This window comes from Urocitellus parryii, chromosome 3 (assembly GCF_045843805.1).
Source record: "Urocitellus parryii isolate mUroPar1 chromosome 3, mUroPar1.hap1, whole genome shotgun sequence".
NCBI lineage: Eukaryota > Metazoa > Chordata > Mammalia > Rodentia > Sciuridae > Urocitellus > Urocitellus parryii.
The window spans coordinates 125250339-125268061 of NC_135533.1; the positions used below are offsets into that span (position 1 = coordinate 125250339).

The window sequence follows — 17723 nt, forward strand, 5'->3', positions numbered from 1 at the left end:
TTTATGTGACTAAGTGTCTTAAGTGGGCCCTTTCCCCTTAGGAGTGGACTCTATAATTTCCCACATGGATTTTCAGATACTATGTTTTTAAAACAAAATTTTTTTGTGATTCACAGATATTCCCCAATTTTTGCAAAATTCATGTGAATCTTTTTCACTGAATGTTAATATATTTTTTTAAAAATCTGCCATGCAATGCTGATTTAAGATGTGTCAATGAGAAAACAAGGGCTAGAGAAAACGAGGATTCAGTTACTTTGTATCCATAAACAGTAGAGTGAAGCAGAGAAGGGCCCTGGGAATTCAATCTGGATGTGGCAAGGCTGGTTCCAGGGAGCCCAACTCCTGTCTCATCCAAGCAAATATCAGTTAAATGAGAGAAACCATGTATGTTTCAAAAAGCCTCCCAGAAGTAAAAAATAAAACAATAAACAACTCTCCCCCAAATAAAACAACAATAGGTGTTGGTATAAATGTGCATAAAAACAATGGGCGGAGCACATCACCAATAAGGGTGGCCACAGTCACTCACCTGTCACAGAAGAGTTCTCAGGCCCAGAGTAAGAATTGTCCACTGCACCTGACTGATGTCAAACTATAGGAAAATTAACCATCAAACTCCTCCCAGTTCTAAACATTTGTTTGTCCTGAGCTGGCGGATAAAATCCTCGGTGAAGAACTCGGCGCACTGGTAATGAGCGAGTACCAGGTGGTTCTCGACTGCTGACCCAGTGCTGCAGCAGTACTATAGGGGCATGCCAGGTGCTCATCCTGGCTTACACACAAGCTGCACTAACTCTTCAGGCCACTTCCATGTGCTTAGAAGAGGACCCTGCCCCCTGCTCCCCAGCCCCCCAACACCAGGCTTCAACAAATAAATCCTTATTAAATCACCCTCTGTTGCTGCACAAGCACACAACTCCAGCTGTTTGAAAAACAGAAGGCACATCAGTGAATTCAAATATAACACAGTATATCAAGTCTGTGAGTCCCCCAGCCCCATGTCCTGCCAGACCCACTTGATGCTGTCATCACTGTCAAACAGGATGGAGTTGGTGTACGGGCCGGACCCCCATCCTCGGGGAGGATGGTGGTGTAGGAAGTAAACTTGACCCTCTTCCTCTTTGGGCCAGAAGAGTTTACAGGTTTGTTTTTCATCTCTTTCTCATAGACATAGTCAGAAGGTCTGAGCAGCTGACTGTGGGAGGGCTTCTGGGAACCTCCGTTCAGCAGGAAGTTCCTCTCCTCGAACTGCAGCCCCCTGTCTATCATGGTCGTGCACTTCTTCGAGGGGAGCGTGATGTCCACTGTGTTCTCCAAAAGCTCCACCTCGTTCCCAAGCCAGACTCAGTCATGGGAGTGGGGGATGTTGCCCTGCTCACTCACCACAAGCCTTTTGTGTCTGTACTTCCAGGCAAATGCCCCGGAGTTGATCAGGAAGACCAGGATGGCCAGGCAGAAGATGCAGAGCAGGGTGTACATGCTGATCTCCAAGTCTGTCAAGCCCCTGGAGGCCACTGTAAGGTCACTAGGGTTACTGGATTCTGGAAACTTCCCCTGGGTGGGGAAGCTGGTGAAGGCGTCTGCACCACCACTCTTGAGCAGCTTCTTGTTCTTCCCCTCCCCAAGCAGCAGCAGGGCTGTGCTCCTGTTGGTCCTGTCCTCTGGGCCAGCAGGGCCCCCACGCTGGAGCCACTCCTGGACCGCTCACTCCTGGCTCCCTTCCTGCTCTATGGAGTTGCTCAGGTGATCTTTGTATTCCTGGTTCACGCCCTCAATGTCATTGCTGCCTCCTCGGTGCTCCTCCTCAATGCCCAGTGCAAACCTGACCTTGATGCTTCCTTTACCCACAGCAAGAACACTTTTTCTCTTGGTCTTCTGGCAAGACTCCTTGATCATTGTCGGAAACTAGAAGGAAATTCTCCTTCAAAGATTAGCCTGACAGCCCCCTGGGAGACATGCTGCCCTGAAGGCATCCTGCAGCTTCCTATCTCCCTGGAACACCCTGCGGTTATCAGGATCATCAGACATCTTGCAGCTGGCAGTTTTACCCACCCACATCCAGCAATTGGGAAGAGCTTCCCCATCCCCAGCATATAAATACCCCTGTGTGAACAATAAAAGTTTGCAGCTTGATCAGAACTTTTGTCTTGCTGTCACCTTTCGTGTCTCTTGTCTCTTCATTCCTCCCCATCTAGGTTCGCTGCCCACGTTGATGTGTCCTGCCGGACGGGACAGATCATCATTTCCAACTTGATCAGGGGCCCTTGTCCTTCGCCCTCTGAAACCACAACTGGCCACTGGGACTGCAGGTTTGGCTGAACAGACACCACCATTTCATCCAATGATGAGACAGTTATGGAAAAATCCTTGGGATCATAAATGTCTAAGTGTTACTTACTGAATTAAACAAAATTAAAAGAAAAAAAAACTAAATATTTTTTGTGATAACTCTTCTTCACATTTGCAAATTTTTATCACAGGAATGTTAATTCCCAAACATTGTTTAAGTGTATATAATTAGAAAAAATATGCCCCAGTGCTCTGTAACCTTAATCCATACTTGAGACACTCTGGACTGTCATTAATAATGATTTACATCCCAGTAACATGACAAATAAACAATACAGTTTAAAAAGGGCAGGAAAATACACATATTTTATTTCATGTCCTACAATTGAATTTTGCTGTGACCCTTCTTAAAGCTTTTTGAAAAATTAGGCTGTACATCCAAGTCATTTCCAAGGGCAACTAACCAGCCATCACCCAAGATATCATTTGAACTATGATACGTTAGAAATTCAATGCAGATAAAGCCACACAGTGCTGGCTGAAGGTACTTGGGGGAAAATGCATTATAATCCCATCCCACTAGAGAGACACAGTGCCCCTGATATCTTCTTAAAGTGATTCACTAAAACTCTGAAAATGTGCGAAAGTTTTAGAATTGTTCATAATTACAGTAAGTAGACAGCAATTTGGTGCCTACTTACAGTAGCTGAAATGGAATTTCTAAGTGTCAAAAGCTGCCTGCTTTCATAAAAATGGAAAAATACGATTCTCTGTCATGGTCTACGGTAGACAGTCATTTGCACAGATGAACTTGCTGCAGAGCAAATGGCACAGGGACCTGTCATGGACATTTAAAGAGCATCTGAGAAGAAGTGTTCCCCATGCATTGGGGGCAGACTGGGGAAGAGGCAGGGAGACATGTCGGGTGCCATCTCGGCTGCACATGCCCTCTGCTGATCACCTTTGGGAACGAAGACTGAGAGGGACAAGCTCTCTCCATTAGCCAGGGTCTTAAAGGTCTCTGAGAATCTCATCTCTTTAGGAACTTGAAGAACCTCCCAGGGAACCATTCTCTTATCTCTGGTGGAGACTTGAGAAGAGAGTGAGGAGGGAGAGGCAGTCCATGTCTGGCATTTGCTGTGGACCAGCCACACTGGAAATTCACTGTCTTTTCTGTCTAGATGGAGGACATTCTAAAGTGACACCAAGAACTCTTGTCTCTGCTCATTAAGGTGCCACCAAATAAAAAGCACCAAAGGTGAAATAGGTGTAAGAAAAATGAACCTCTAAATTACAAGCATGTTTTATTTTTAATTGCAATTTTATCACAATCACTTAAAACACTAATTAATGTTTACACCAAAATATTTCCTAATTCACTTTCAAAACTAAACGTTTGCTGAAATGATTTTTAAAACTTTCAATAATTGCTTGATTTCACCTTCCAATTAAAGCATTCTTAAAAAGGACAACTTACAGCATTTTTTCTTTGACTTAAAGAATAAATTGATTTTAAAGACTGGTAACTGTATGTATGCTTTAAAAGAGATTTTGGTTGATTTAGCAGTAAAGAGTATTACAAAAATGATGCAGATCTTGGTGCCGGATATTCAGAGTAAAGAATCATGAATTAAAAAATTAATCTGTGCTCAGAGAGTGATGTAAAGATAGGAAAGCTGTTGAGAAGATGGTTCCATCATTCCCTCCACCCCATAACTCTCCAAGTATAGCCTCCACGTTCATGCACAGAGGTGGGCAGTCCCTATGACAGATCTGAGGGCCCCAGGAAAGCACAGCAGGAAAGGGGGTTTTATGGCCTAAAACTATCAATTCCTCCAATTTACCTTCTATTTACAATTTAGTTCTAGAGGACATTAAAACTGCATGTATTAAACAGACATTAGAAAACAACTCAATTGTAGACTAACACTTTACAGTGAGAATTTATAGTTTTTATTGAGAATGTCTGTTGCTCAATTTCCAAAATATCATTCCACCAGTATTAGCTAGAAAATACTTACCACAGGTGCATGAGGAAAGATACAAGATCTGGTAATTTCATATTTTCAGCAAGAAATAATTTTTTCATGTTCCTAACCATTGCCCAAGTCCAATACAGTTAAAGAATTCAATTCCAAGTTTAGAAAATAAAATCCTGATGGTTTCTCTGTCTTCAGTTAGTAACACAGAAAGTGGAGGCTTATATTTGTAGGAAAACAGCTTTCATTCATTTTTCAGGTTAGCTTTTTCTACTAAAAGAGGTCACATTGATGATGTTCATTTATTTTTTTCTCAGCATCATCTTGTGAGATAGAAAAATATAGATCATTGTTTTCATCTCACAGACAATGACTAGCTGGGAGAGGTTAGGGTTCCTGCCTATGCTACCCATACACCAAATGGCCTCGGAAACCTTCCACTCCCCAATCTTTCAGTCCACACCTTCAGCCACCTGAGCCATCATGACATTCCTGAAGGGCACTCATTTCCCTTGAGTCCAAGGAGCTTTGGGAATGTGACTGGATGCCACAGTCCACATTCCGTGGGCAGCTGAGTGCCTCTAATGTCTTCTCATTCCTGCGGCTGCACACCAGGTACTATGGCTCCTTATCAAAATCAGGATCCTCCTAACTTGAGAGGCTCCAGTAAAACCCAGGACACAGAGTTGTCTTAGTGTTTCTTCCTGCTGCAGATATTAGCGTCCACTCAAAGTCTCACTGGACTCCTCTTGGTGACCATCACGGCTCCCCAGAGAAGTGAGGCAAATGCTGGCTGTGGACAGGAGGGCAAAAGAGACCTCCATGCGGGGCTTCCTGGTCCTCCAAGAAGGGGCAGCAGACACCAGATCTTCCTTATTCCAACTCCATCTTGGTTTTGGGAATCAAGGTTGGAGGCAAAGCTCAGACCCAGCAGGGAGCGCTGGAACCCCAGGCCCTGGCCTGTCTTGACCTGGGCAAGAAGCCTGCCTAGGGGGTCACATGGCTACTTGGGGTGGGCATGGAGTCAGTGAGCTGAACATAATCTAGGCCCAATTCCTTCCTTACCTGGTGCATCACAGAAGCCATGGGCCCAAACCTGCAAAACAGTGACCAAGCCTAAAGTCATTTATGATGTCACTGTGAGAGTGAAGAGAGCTAATTCATGCAAAAACATCACTGAGAACACTCCAGGTTGAGGAAAATATCAAGACCTTCCCTGTCCCCTGCCTGTAGTCACCTTTGGATGTCCCCAACAAAACATCCTGGGAATGCTGTCTTCTTTGGGAGTGGCTGGCTCAGAGGAACTTGGTGATCTCTCTTATCTCCAGGTGCACATCCTCTGGGGTTCTGGCCCATCCTTGGGGGGATGAAGCCAGGCTAAACCCTGAGGGCTGTTGGAGCAGTGTCTTATGTGTTCTATTTGCTGGTATTTAAAGAGGCCCACTGGAAGCAAAAGCTTTGGAGCCTCGGTGGTGGAGAGGACGCTCTGCCAGGACTCCCCAGTCGGGACCCTGAGAAGAAGGTCGCACAGCTACCTGGCTTCAGGGGTTGGTGCTTCACAACCTGGTGGGGTATTCTCTTCCCCCTCTCTCCTTCCGCTGTGCTTTCATGTTATTGCTTAAGTCAATGCTGCTGTGTATAAGGAGAGAGCCTTTACTGCCTAATTCAGCAGCTTCAGTGTCATAGACATTTTAGAGCAGGCCCATGGGCACTCCCCAGGTTGGCTCACGGCCCCCACTGGATGCTCTACTCACACAGCCTGGCTCTGTTCTCTCCCACTCCTATTATTATTATGGTTCTTTTTGATCCGAGAAGCTTCCTAACAGGGAAGATGGGCAGGGAGGCCATCAGCCCAGCCAGGAACACCAGAAGCTAAGGACTTTATTTATAGAGATAAGCTCCTTAGCCTCTTTTTCAGTCTTTGTTCCCAAAACTGGGGAACAAAGGTGGCCACACACATAGCTCCATTTGCATGTCTATTCTGTCTGGAAAACCAGAACCTCAGCCCCCAGGCCACCCAGTTCTGCAATCTGGTTAATCCAACACACCAAGGAATCTGCTGACTAAAACTCTCCATTTCTTGAGCCCACACCATTTCTAAAGTGTGTGTGTTGGGGATGGGGCACTGATCACTTAGCTCTTTGTGGTGCTTACAGAAGTTTTATCTTTATTTTCTCCTCCCCCCCTTCAGAGTGTTTGCAATGGGGCTCTCACCAGTCTCTCTGAAATACTAGTTGAGGAAATACCATTATAAAGAGTAAGTTGCTGGTGCTGAAAAATTTTTAGGACAATGCTGGGGAGCAAGAGATTGAAGGTTCACTTCTAGAATAACCTCCAAAGCAATGAGCCAGCTGCTGTCCAAGTGGGGATGCCATCATAGTTTCACAGGTCAGCAAGGAGGTCACGTGCCACACCAGCCTGCATACCCCTGCAGCTTCCGAGACCACATCTGCTCGGCTCCTTGCCCCCTCTTAGTGGCAGAGGACTTAACCTGGGTATTGGAGTGGGTGCAGGTTCTGGGTGCGTGGTGTGCCTGTTGCTCAGCAACATCTCACCACCACCTGTCTCCACATGGATCCTGAAGCTTGTCACGTAATGCAGCTTCTCCTGTCTCACATTCAGAACCTGGTCCTGGAACACCAAGGGGATCTCTCAGGCCCTGTAGGTCCAGGCTCTCAGGGATTCTCCAGTATCCAGCAATCCACACCTGGCCTCAAGGATCTTCAAGGTTTATATTGGTTCTCCACTGAAAAGCTGCTCTGACCTCCAGCTTTAGTCTTTTCCTCTAACTATGGAAGACACAGTGATGGCCACAGATTTTCTCACACAGTGAGAAGAGAGGAGGCTCCTGATTGATTCTGAAAGGGTAAAGTTTCTAAGCTGGAAAGCTTAAATGTAAAAGATTAGGTATTATTGAGTTCCTCTGTTACACCCAGATTCCTGAGATAGTTAAAACAATGCCCTACTGGCCATTTAGCCTAGGGCCCTGTGCAGTTTGTCACAGGGCCCGAACCAATCAGTTTGAATGTGTACCCTGCTTAGGAATGACCAATCACCCCCGCCCAATCTGTTCCCACCAATGAATGTGCCAATCACGTCTCAGAGTTGTTGTTCAATTTTCCCGCGCCTCATGATGATTTGTTCTGATGTATGCAAAGCCTCCCGCCCTCCCCAAAAAGTGTACTTAAGCTCTGTTTGAACCTCTGCTCGGGGCTCTGGGCTGCTCTCCCTTCTTGAGTGAGCACAGAGTCCCAGCGCGCTGGAATGGATCCCAATAAATATCCCCTTTTGCCAATTGCATGGAGTCAGTCTCTTGGGTGGTCTCTCCCTCCAACGTTTCGCCGTACCTTTACAATTCCACAGTTCAGGGATGTCACTTCTGATCTCTGCATTTTGTCATCCTGAGACTTCTGCTGTCTTTTTGAACTTGTTGCCTCTGGCTGCAAGACATAGCCACAGAGCTCTGGTGCATAGCCTTGTACTGGTGCCTTGTCCTCTCAGAACCCAGAGGCAGACTCATGGCCAAGGCTTACACTGTCAACCAGAAAACACTTCCCTGAGCCTCCCTTGATTACCATTTGTTAACTGGGTGCCAAGTTCACATCTGCAGACTGGATCAGGGGGACTTCTTTCTTTGTGAGAAGGCAAATCCAGGTTTTAGTGAGAAAGAAGTGAGGTTGAGAAGAATATAAAATACAGTATCAAACAGGCCATGTAGAGCCTACCTGGCCTCCAGACCCAAGAGGCTACGTGGAGAACTCTGCATTCCATCTCCACATCCAGCCTCCAAGGGCAGGTGGTGTTCACACAGGGACTCCACGTGGAACAGTTTTTCAGGAATTTAGGACTGAGTTGGAGTTGGAGCTGGCCACAAGCTCTTCCCAGGGTTTCAGTTCAACAAGGCCATTCTTGATCTCTTGGTTGATTCTGAAGGTCTCTCTGGTGGGGTGGACCTCCACTCGGCCTGTGGACTCTGGAGCCTTGACCTCTCAGACCCCAGTCCCTTCCCTGTTATAGTCTTGGTGCTCTACTTGCACACCATGGGGGAGGTCACCGGGACGTCTTCATGTGCGCACACAGAGTGACTGGCCTGAGGTACCAGGTACCTCCTCTTTCCCTCGCTCCCTCCTCAAGGTCACCTGCCTCTGCTCTGTTGCTTACCATGTTCATAAGATCCCCCTTCTTTCCTCTTTTCTTGGCCCTCCCATCTACATGAGAGAAAATGTACAACCCTTGACTGTCCGAGGCTGTTGTTGCACTTAGTGTAATGCTTTGGGTTCTATCCATTTACCAACAAAACACACATTTCCTTCTTCTTGGTGGCTGAGTAGAACTCCATCGTCTATATACACCACATTTTCTTTATCCATTTGTGGGTTGGTGGGCACCCAGCCTGGTCCACATGTCAACCATGGTGAACTATGCTGCTGTAAACACATGTATCCATATCCCAACACAGTGTGCTGACTCTAACTCTTCTGCATGCTTACTGAGGAGCTGGACAGCTGGATCATATGGTGGCTCCATTCCTAGTCTTTTGAGGAATGTCCTCAAAATGGTTGTAGTAATTTACAGCCCACCAACAGTGTGTTGGTATTCCTTTTTTCCTCAAATCCTGCGAATGTTTATTAAAATTTGTATTCTTGATGATGTCATTCTAACTGGAAGGTAGTTTTGAGAAGTATCAGCTCAGATGAAGTGTGATCACTTTTATTTTAATAATCCTTGTCAAGCACCAGACAATTGTCGGTGAGGGTTTGTTTCTGTGTCTTCTAGTGTATTCCATTGGTCTGCATGGCTGGTTTTAGGCTGCACTGTGTTGGTGGTTACTAAGGCTCTGTGGTGAGTGTGAAGTCGGGTATTGGGAGCCTCTAGTGTTCAGGACTGCTTTGGCTCTTCCGAGTTTTTTATTCTCGCATATGAATTGCAGGACTGTTTCTTCAGTTCTGTGAAGAATGCCATTGGTATCTTGAAAGGATTGCTTTGAATCTGCGGATCACTTTTGGTAACATGGCCCTGTTAACAATATTAATTCTGCATTTCCGAGAGCAGGGAGCTCTTTTTGAACTTCTATCTCTCTCTTCTCAGCTCTGGGAAATGCCAGGCTCTGCTGGGATTCCCTATCTGTGCTGGCCCTGAAATGTTCTCCAGGAAATGCACCGGGACGTGGGTCAGAGAGCCCAATTAATGTGCTTTCCCTGGTCGAGTGATCAGCACAGGGCCCTGCCTACAGCAATGTCTAAAAACCATTGTTTTATGTACTTGGTCCATTTTTAAGTTGTTGCCATTGAGATGTAAATTTTGATTCCTGTTATTCCATCTTGGCCAGATAAGGATCACATTTCATGAGCTCTTTCATTTCAAGCATTTTATGCCTGAATTTTGGAGCTTAAAAAATAGCACCAACACATGTTAGCTTAGGACAGGATCCAGGCAATGCTAATGCATCAAAAGATGGCCCAGAAGGGATTAAGACCTCTTTGCCTGGTTAAATCTGGACATACGGAGCTAGGCAGCTTTCTCTACCTCTGGATTCACTGAACCATGGGCACACATGCTGGAACAAGCTTAGGTATTTGGGATTTGAATAGGAAATTAATCACAGGAATAAGGAGATCTGCAGGATTGCTTTCCAGGCTTCTGTGGAAGAGAAGGACCAAGTCAAAAACACCTGGGAAAGCCTGGTAATGTTGGCCGCAGCCAAGAAGCTGAATTTCCAAATTTACACTCTAGTGAATACTTCCAGAAAGACTCAGGAATTGAAAGTAGAGCCAGTCTCCAATGGCTCCTGGAGGCAGGCTTGATGCCCAAGGACCCAAAGTATCAAGAAATAATTCCTTGGAATGTGTTCTCTTTTGGACTTTTAGTTCATTCCACCGTGGGAAAGGTTATTTGCAACTTTTGGGAATAAAATTCTTGTCCTGAACAATGTGGGAAGTAAAACCCATAACACTCACCAGTGTTATGGAGAATTATAATTATTCCATACTCTCAATCTCCCAAATGAGAAATCTAGATTTACACCAGTAATAAATCACCCTAACCCTGATGATTGTGTGCAGGTAGAATTTAACTAACAGTAGTGTAACACAGGCCTAATGTTCAGGACCATTATATGCACAGAGTATTCTATGAAGTGCTGGTAGAAAGGTAGCAGAATACAACAGTTACTATTATGGCATTATGTAAAAATGTGGATGTGTAACCGATGTGATTCTGCCATCTTTGTAATGTTTTGAATAACCAATAAAAAAAAAAGAAACAGATAAGCAGGAGCTAAAAACAAAAGCCTCTGTAGGGACAGAACAGGAAACATCAATCAAAGAAGCAGACCTATCTGATTCAGAGTATTGGGATTCCACCTGTTAGTCCAAAGACCATTCCCTTGCCCAGGACATCTTTGTAAGATTAACCTCCATTGAAAACACAGTTCCTCCTCTTTAAGTCCCCAAGATCTCCATGTGACCATCAGCCTGCTGCCTGAGACTAGATTGGGAATTACTTTACTCCCTTATATATCCCCCTAGTCTTATAATAATTATTAAAATTGAAACAATCAAACTTGATCCAAACTGATACTTCTCAAAAGATTTTCACAAACAATAATTTTCTAGTTGTAGCATTTTAAGTGTTTGGCACTATTTCTTTCTTATAACAGTAATTTATTCTCTTATCACTCCTAATTAGAGATTGTCTAATTTCCTGATGGCCAGGTATGACTAATTCTCCATTTTTCTTATTTGTATTGTGTATACATAAGTTGTACCACATGTACACAGTGATTATGCAGTCAAGCAAATTAACAGATCTGTCACCTCACCTGGTTGTCTTTCTTTCCTTCATATATCAAGAATACTAAAATATTATCTCTCAGCACATTTCTAGCATGGAATACAATGTCATTCATTATAGTCCTCATGCTATACATTAGATCTCTGGAGTGAATTTCTAGCCTTTGGCTACTATCAGGGACTTTGTGCTTTCACTACTAATTTGTGTATCCTTTCTCTTCCTGGGGTCTTCCACGAAGGTCTTATGTTCTGGGAACATCCTTACATATAGGAGTCACCTAATGTGGCCCCAGGGGCAGCTTCTTTCCTTACCAAGTATATATGGCCATGGCTGCTTCTTTTCACTTCTACCTGTTGGTCATCTGCACCCACACCCGGCTTCCTTCTAAGGTAATGAATCCTCAGGGATCTGGGCCAACAAATGGACCTTAGCTCTCTCTCCTTGTGAATGACCACTTGGGCTGGGTTCTCCTGGAGATCTATTTATGTTAAGGTCAGTAAGCAGGAAGACCATTCTGGGATTAGAATCAGAATTAGATTAGATGTGATTGGCTTCAACCCTGAGCTGAGTGCATCCTCTAATCCTGGCTATGAACAACGTGCTCAGGTTCCCACAGCCCTTCATTCTTGGCCTCTGCTTTACATTTGTTAGACTCTCCATGGAGTCCTGTCTCCCCTGGTAGTTCCTTGGCAGCCTCTGAATCAGAACATGTCAAGCCAGAAATCAATTGCCTTAGAATTTTAGCAATGTCTTTGCAAAGTCTTTGGATGGTAAGACTTGGTTTGCATCCCACTTTTTTAATTGATCACTTTGGTCAGAGACCTGAAGTGATGACTGGCCAGAGTGGACCCATCCCCACAAGGACAGTGGGAAGGTTTGTTCTCAATGAGGAATGTGGCTAGAAAGGGTGATGACATGAGGCTAGACAGGCAAACCTCACTTTACTAAGTCTAATCACTCTGAAAAAGCCATCAGAAAGGGGAGAAGCTGCTGGCAAAGAGCAAGTGCCCATGTCTACAGAGTACTTATTATACCACTGTTGCTCAATCTTTTCTTTTAGATTTCTTCTTCTTCTTCTTCTTCTTCTTCTTCTTCTTCTTCTTCTTCTTCTTCCTCTTCTTCTTATTTGTTCTATTTATTTGTACATGATAGCAGAATGCATTATAATTCATTGTACATAAATTGTGTGCAACATATCACTTCTCTGGTTGTACATGGTATAGAAATGCACCATTTGTACAATCATAAATGGACATAGGGTAATGATGTCCATCTCATTTCACCATCTTTTCTACCCCCTAACCCCTCCTTCACCCTCCCCTTTGCCCAATCCAATGTTCCTCCATTCCTCCCATGCCTTCCCCCATCATAGATCAGCATCCACTTATCAGAGAAAATATTTGGCCTTTGGTTTTTTTAAGATTGGCTTACTTTGCTTAGCATGATATTCTCCAACTCCATCCATTTACCTGAAAATGCCATAATTTCATTCTCTTTTAATGCTGAGTAATATTCCATTGTGTATATATACCACAATTTCTTTTTCCATTCATCTATTGATGGGCATCTAGGTTGGTTCCACAGTTTAGCTATTGTGAATTCAAGCTGCTATAAACATTGGTGTGGCTATGTCATTATAGTGTACTGATTTTAAGTATAGATGCACAAGTGGGATAACTCGGTCAAATAGTGGTTTCATTCCAAGTTTTCTGAGGAATCTCCATACTGCTTTCCAAAGTGGTTGCACCAATTTGCAGTGCCACCAGAAATGATGAGTGTACCATTTCCCCACATCCTTGCCAATACTTATTATTGCATGTATTATTGATAACTGCCCTTCTGACTAGGGTGAGATGAAATCTTAGTCTTCATTTGCATTTCTGTAATTACTAGAGATGTTGAACACTTTTTCATATATTTATTGGTCACTTGTATATCTTCTTCTGAGAAGTGTCTGTTCAGTAGGGACAGAATAACAAACATCAATCAGAGAAGCAGACTTGGTGCTATTTAATTGAGAGTATTGGGATCTACGTATTAGTCCAAAGAGCATTCCCTTGCCTGTTGATTGATTGGGTTGTTGCATGGTTCTCTGTGTCTATATATGTTAGCTCATTAATCCTCACACAGAGGGGGCAGGTGACATCATTACCCTCAGGTGACAGGCAAGGACACTGATGAACACCAAGGGTGAACGACTCAACACAGATGATGTGTGTACTGGGAGGTCTGTACTCAGCCATGTAGCTTGAGTCAACTCCTGCCACCACCTCAGCCTCTGCATTCAGCACAGGGGCCCTGGTTACAGGCCTAGTCACTAACTCTGGGGCCTGCACAGTCACCCATTCAGCCACAAAGTCCTTTTAGATACCAATAGTGCTCATTCCACCAGCTTCATAGGACTGCCATAGAGGACAACAAACTCTGTACACTCAGTTGATCAGTGAGTGTTCAAGTCACCAGCTATGGCCCAGCACTGAATGTCCAGGTGGATGAGCAAGCCAGTGGGTGCAATGTTACTCATTGTAGGACATGAGCCCTCAGCAGGCTTCTCAGATGACAGGATGCAAGGTCTGTTCACTAAACCAGGGAAAAATTTCCAAAATGATTTGAAGAAAGCCACTTTTTTCCTCACCCCTGGGTAGGGGCCAAGGCTGAGCTGGTTCAGATATCCCTGGGCTCCTTTTACACTGTTGTAAGGTACTACTGGCCTCTTCCATGGAAATATCAAACCTCTCTTGACCATCGCACTGGCACAGAATGGCTCACGGGCATTGAAGGAAGCTGCAGAGTAGTCAGCTGAAGGGCACACTTCAGGTGGCCATGGAGCAGCAACGTGGCAGGCCAGCCCCTCAGAACAGTGCCTGGGTGTTCGTGGATTCTGTTAGGAGACTTTTCTCTTCAACAGGGTGATTGTTTTTACAAAGGTGAGAGCAATATATTTAGGGAGTATGCAGGAAGCTCACTTTGGCCTGGGTTAAGACTCAGCCTTAGCTGACATTTGACAGAGCCAGGCCTGCTCTTCGTGATGTGCCTCTGTAGTATGCATGGGCTTTGAGATGCAACTGTTGGGCACCCTGCAGGTGGCCAGGGGTTAGGCTGGATGCCCAGGGGCATTTGTGTACTTTTTCCAACTTTTGCAGAATCTGATCCTTCCTTCACTCTGCTTGCCCCTGGAATTCCAGAGACTTCTTATGTCACCTCCTTGTGACATGCGGAATAATGCCCTCCGGCCCCCACCCAGAGGTTTTTACCTCCAGTTCTGTGAGCTGTGAATGCTGTTTCTAGGCCCTGAGGGTTGAGACTGCAGACTAAACCGAGGTTCCTCATCAGCAGACACTGATCCTGCCTTTTTCAGGTGGGCTCAGTGAAGTCGCAGGTGTCTTTCAAGTGGGCTAAAGAGGGGGAAGATGGACACGCAGAGGGCCATTGGCAGGAGCAAGAAGCCCCCAGCTGTGCTGCTCTAGGGTGGAGAAAGGCCTCATGAGCCAGGAAATCTGGGCTGCTACCTAAACAAGGAAAGATGAGGAAATACGTTCCCCAAACAGCCCAGGGAAGGAGCAGACTGCAGACAACTTAATATGAGGCCAATGTGACTAACTTTCAGACCTGCCACCTCTGGAACTATCCAAAATTACTTGGCCCAGTCATCTCTCCACCTGGGAAATGTGAATGATGTTAGAGTCTGACCCACAGATGGATGGATTTGAAGGGTCAAGTGAGATACAAGGGGAAATACTGAATGGGGTTCTTGCCATAAGGAAATGTCAAAGTAGAATGATCTGCCTGAAAGGAAGTAAGGAAATAGTTTATTCTGAGCCAAAAGCGAGTAACCATGACCCCAGAACATGATTTGAGTTACCAAAGGCTCAAGTCATGACATTTTCCCCCAGGGAAACTTTTGCAGTCTGTGAGAAAAGAAAGTCAATCAAGATACTTGCTAACGACACTGGAGGTGGGCCAGGTAGGCAGCTAGGGTGAGACAGGGAAAGCTCTTCTCCAGGTTGCAGATGGGAGCTGATAGCACCCCTGGCCTCAGGGCTGGTGACAGCTGGAGGTGTACTAAGCTTAGTGACGCTTGCCAAGAAGATTATCCAGGCATCTGAAGAGAGGTTATCAGTGCAGATACAGGAGCTACCAGGAATGGCTATCAGGGGCCTGAGATACCCAGATAGCAAGGCCTGAGACAGGACCTTGACCTACATCAGGTCTCCCTATAATCATATTGTGCTCAGGAGATTTTAAATTGTGAGTCCATCACACCACTGTCTGAAGGGTTTATTTCAGTCCAGGGCCAAGGAAGTCTTCCAGTCATAGCAGCTTGTGAATTTATGAGCTGAAGTTCACATCCAAGAGGCAGAGTGCAGACAAGTTTTCTTCCATGCCAGAGAGCTGGGGACAGAGGACTGCTCAGGGCTTATCTCCTGGGTGTGGCCCATGAAGCAGGAGCCCCTGGTGAGTGTGCGTATTTGCATAGGAGCAGCACAAAGGTGGATGGGGAAAGTCCTTTTACAACTGTGAGCAAGTTTCCAGATCAAAGACTTTTTTTCTTGGCATGACAGAAAGTCCAGCTGAAGGCCCCTCCTCCTCTCCATCACTCCTGGCCACCCCACTCCTGCTTAATTTATTAAACTCTAGTACCAGAGCAGGGTGTGTGTGTGCATGTTTCCTGTGATACAGCCAAGAAGTTGTACAGAATGAGGTCTACCTTCTCATTTATTTCCCTTTTTACTTGTACCATACAGGAATGGTATTTGTCTGCTTCACTTGAAGGTAATTCTTAAATTACCTTCTGCCTCAGTCTGGCTAGGCACAAAATCATGAGCCACTCAAGCAGGAACAAACTTTATTTTTTGAAACTGCTGCCAATGCCCGTATGCTCCCAGGAAGAATCCAGATCAACCCACGCAGCCAGCATTGTCCCGGAACCCCAGAGCAAGTTCCTCCCCCGGAATTTCCTCCTACTGTACTTCCCCAACCAATGGGAACTCTCCAGGAGTCCTGTAGCAGGCCTAGGTGAATAGCAGGAGTCCAATATCCATATGAATGCAAACCTTAACATAATCATGTCATTTCAATGGCTAGCTGGCATCACCTTTCAACCAAAAATGCCATGCATCATATTACTTGGCTGTGGCTCTTAGCAACCTTCTAGTTATTTAAAAATAACAATCAACACAATGATATGATAGCAATTCAGAGACACACCTGGACCTTCTGGGGAGCCTGGGTTCTCTCTCTCTCTCATGCCAATACCCTCCAAAGCATCTGTCGAGTGACCTGAACATTCTTAGAAAACATGCACTGACGACCTGTGTGGAGGACACCCTCCCAGCCAAAACGGTAGTGCTCAGGGGTCTGGGGTGCTCAGGCTTCCTTCCCGAGATCTGCCTCTTCCCACCCAGTTCTAGCCCAAGGGCGGCAGTGGACTCTGCCAGACTCTGCTGCTCTCACCCGAGGTAGGTGTGCTCATTGATTACTCTGCTGATCTCTCCTTATCCTAAAAACGGCAGGTCGAGGAGACCAGGACCTTGTCCCTCAACTGCCACCCCACATGGCACTTAGAACATAATCTATGCATACTCAATTAAGCACCATCAGAGGTGAAGGCATGCATTCCCGACCCCTACAGGATCCATCTGTGAGCATGCGGGTGCCAGTGGATGGTGCCATTCATCATGGAAGATTTGGGAGTCAGGTGCAGTTGGATTCCAACACTGGCTCGACTCTGGCTTTCTAGCAGATCTTCTCTATAAATTCAACCCTTAAAAAACAACTTGTTACCAAGTCTCTTTCTTAAAGCCGCTACAGGTTAACCCAGGAAATCCACTGCTATCTCAAAGCCAGTGATGCTTTTCCAAAGGCCACATGATGTCTCCTTCCAGCCCACAGCAGGCAACTTCAGATGTCCTCTGACAGCACATCCATCAGAAGACACCTGCCTCCCCTCACCTGTCACAGAAGGAGGTGGAAACAAGCAGCTTTCCTGGGGCTGGATGGCCTGAAGGCACCGATGCTCATTATGGGCCCTTGAGCACCTCATTAGTGCCTCGTTCAGCTGATAGAGAAGGCTGAGAAAGTGAGTTACTGCAGAAATAAACTGGCAGACATCATCGCCAAGGTGAGCAGGAGTGGACTTCTCTCACTCCATTAGAATGAAAGAGAGCATCCCCAGCTAATGAGGGATGATAGGCTTCTGAGACTCTGAACACCATGATTTGCTGATAAACAATACAATTGCCAATACATGAACACATAAGCCCTCCTCTTGGTCAGAAAGTCCATGTTCGTATATTACATTGTCATCACACTATGGAAGTCAAGATCCTGCTCCTTCTTCCTGTAAAGACAAGGAAGCCATCAATCACCTGCTTCTGAATGCCCAGCTGGAGAAAGACAAGCATTTTGCTGTGAGCTCCTTTGGAACCAGACACTGGGTTCCTATTTCATAAGAACAAGGCCTGTGCTCTATAAGGTCATACTGAGCAGCACTTCATTAATACCTAGTGGTCAAGAATGTTGGCTCTGGAGCCAGCAAAGCAGGCTGTGTGAGATTGGTAAGTTACTTAGCCTCTTGATGGCTCTGTTTCTTCAACTATAAACAGTGTGATAAGTAGTATTAGGTCCTTCAATAGCTTGTTAGATGGTTTAATTCAGTCA

At 45.3% G+C, this 17723-nt stretch overlaps 1 pseudogene; it reads right to left on the reverse strand.

The window, feature by feature from the left end:
• Nucleotides 1-976: 976 nt before the first annotated feature.
• The window catches only part of LOC144253750 (transmembrane protein 132B pseudogene), a 30385-nt pseudogene continuing 13638 nt past the window's right edge, over nt 977-17723 (reverse strand).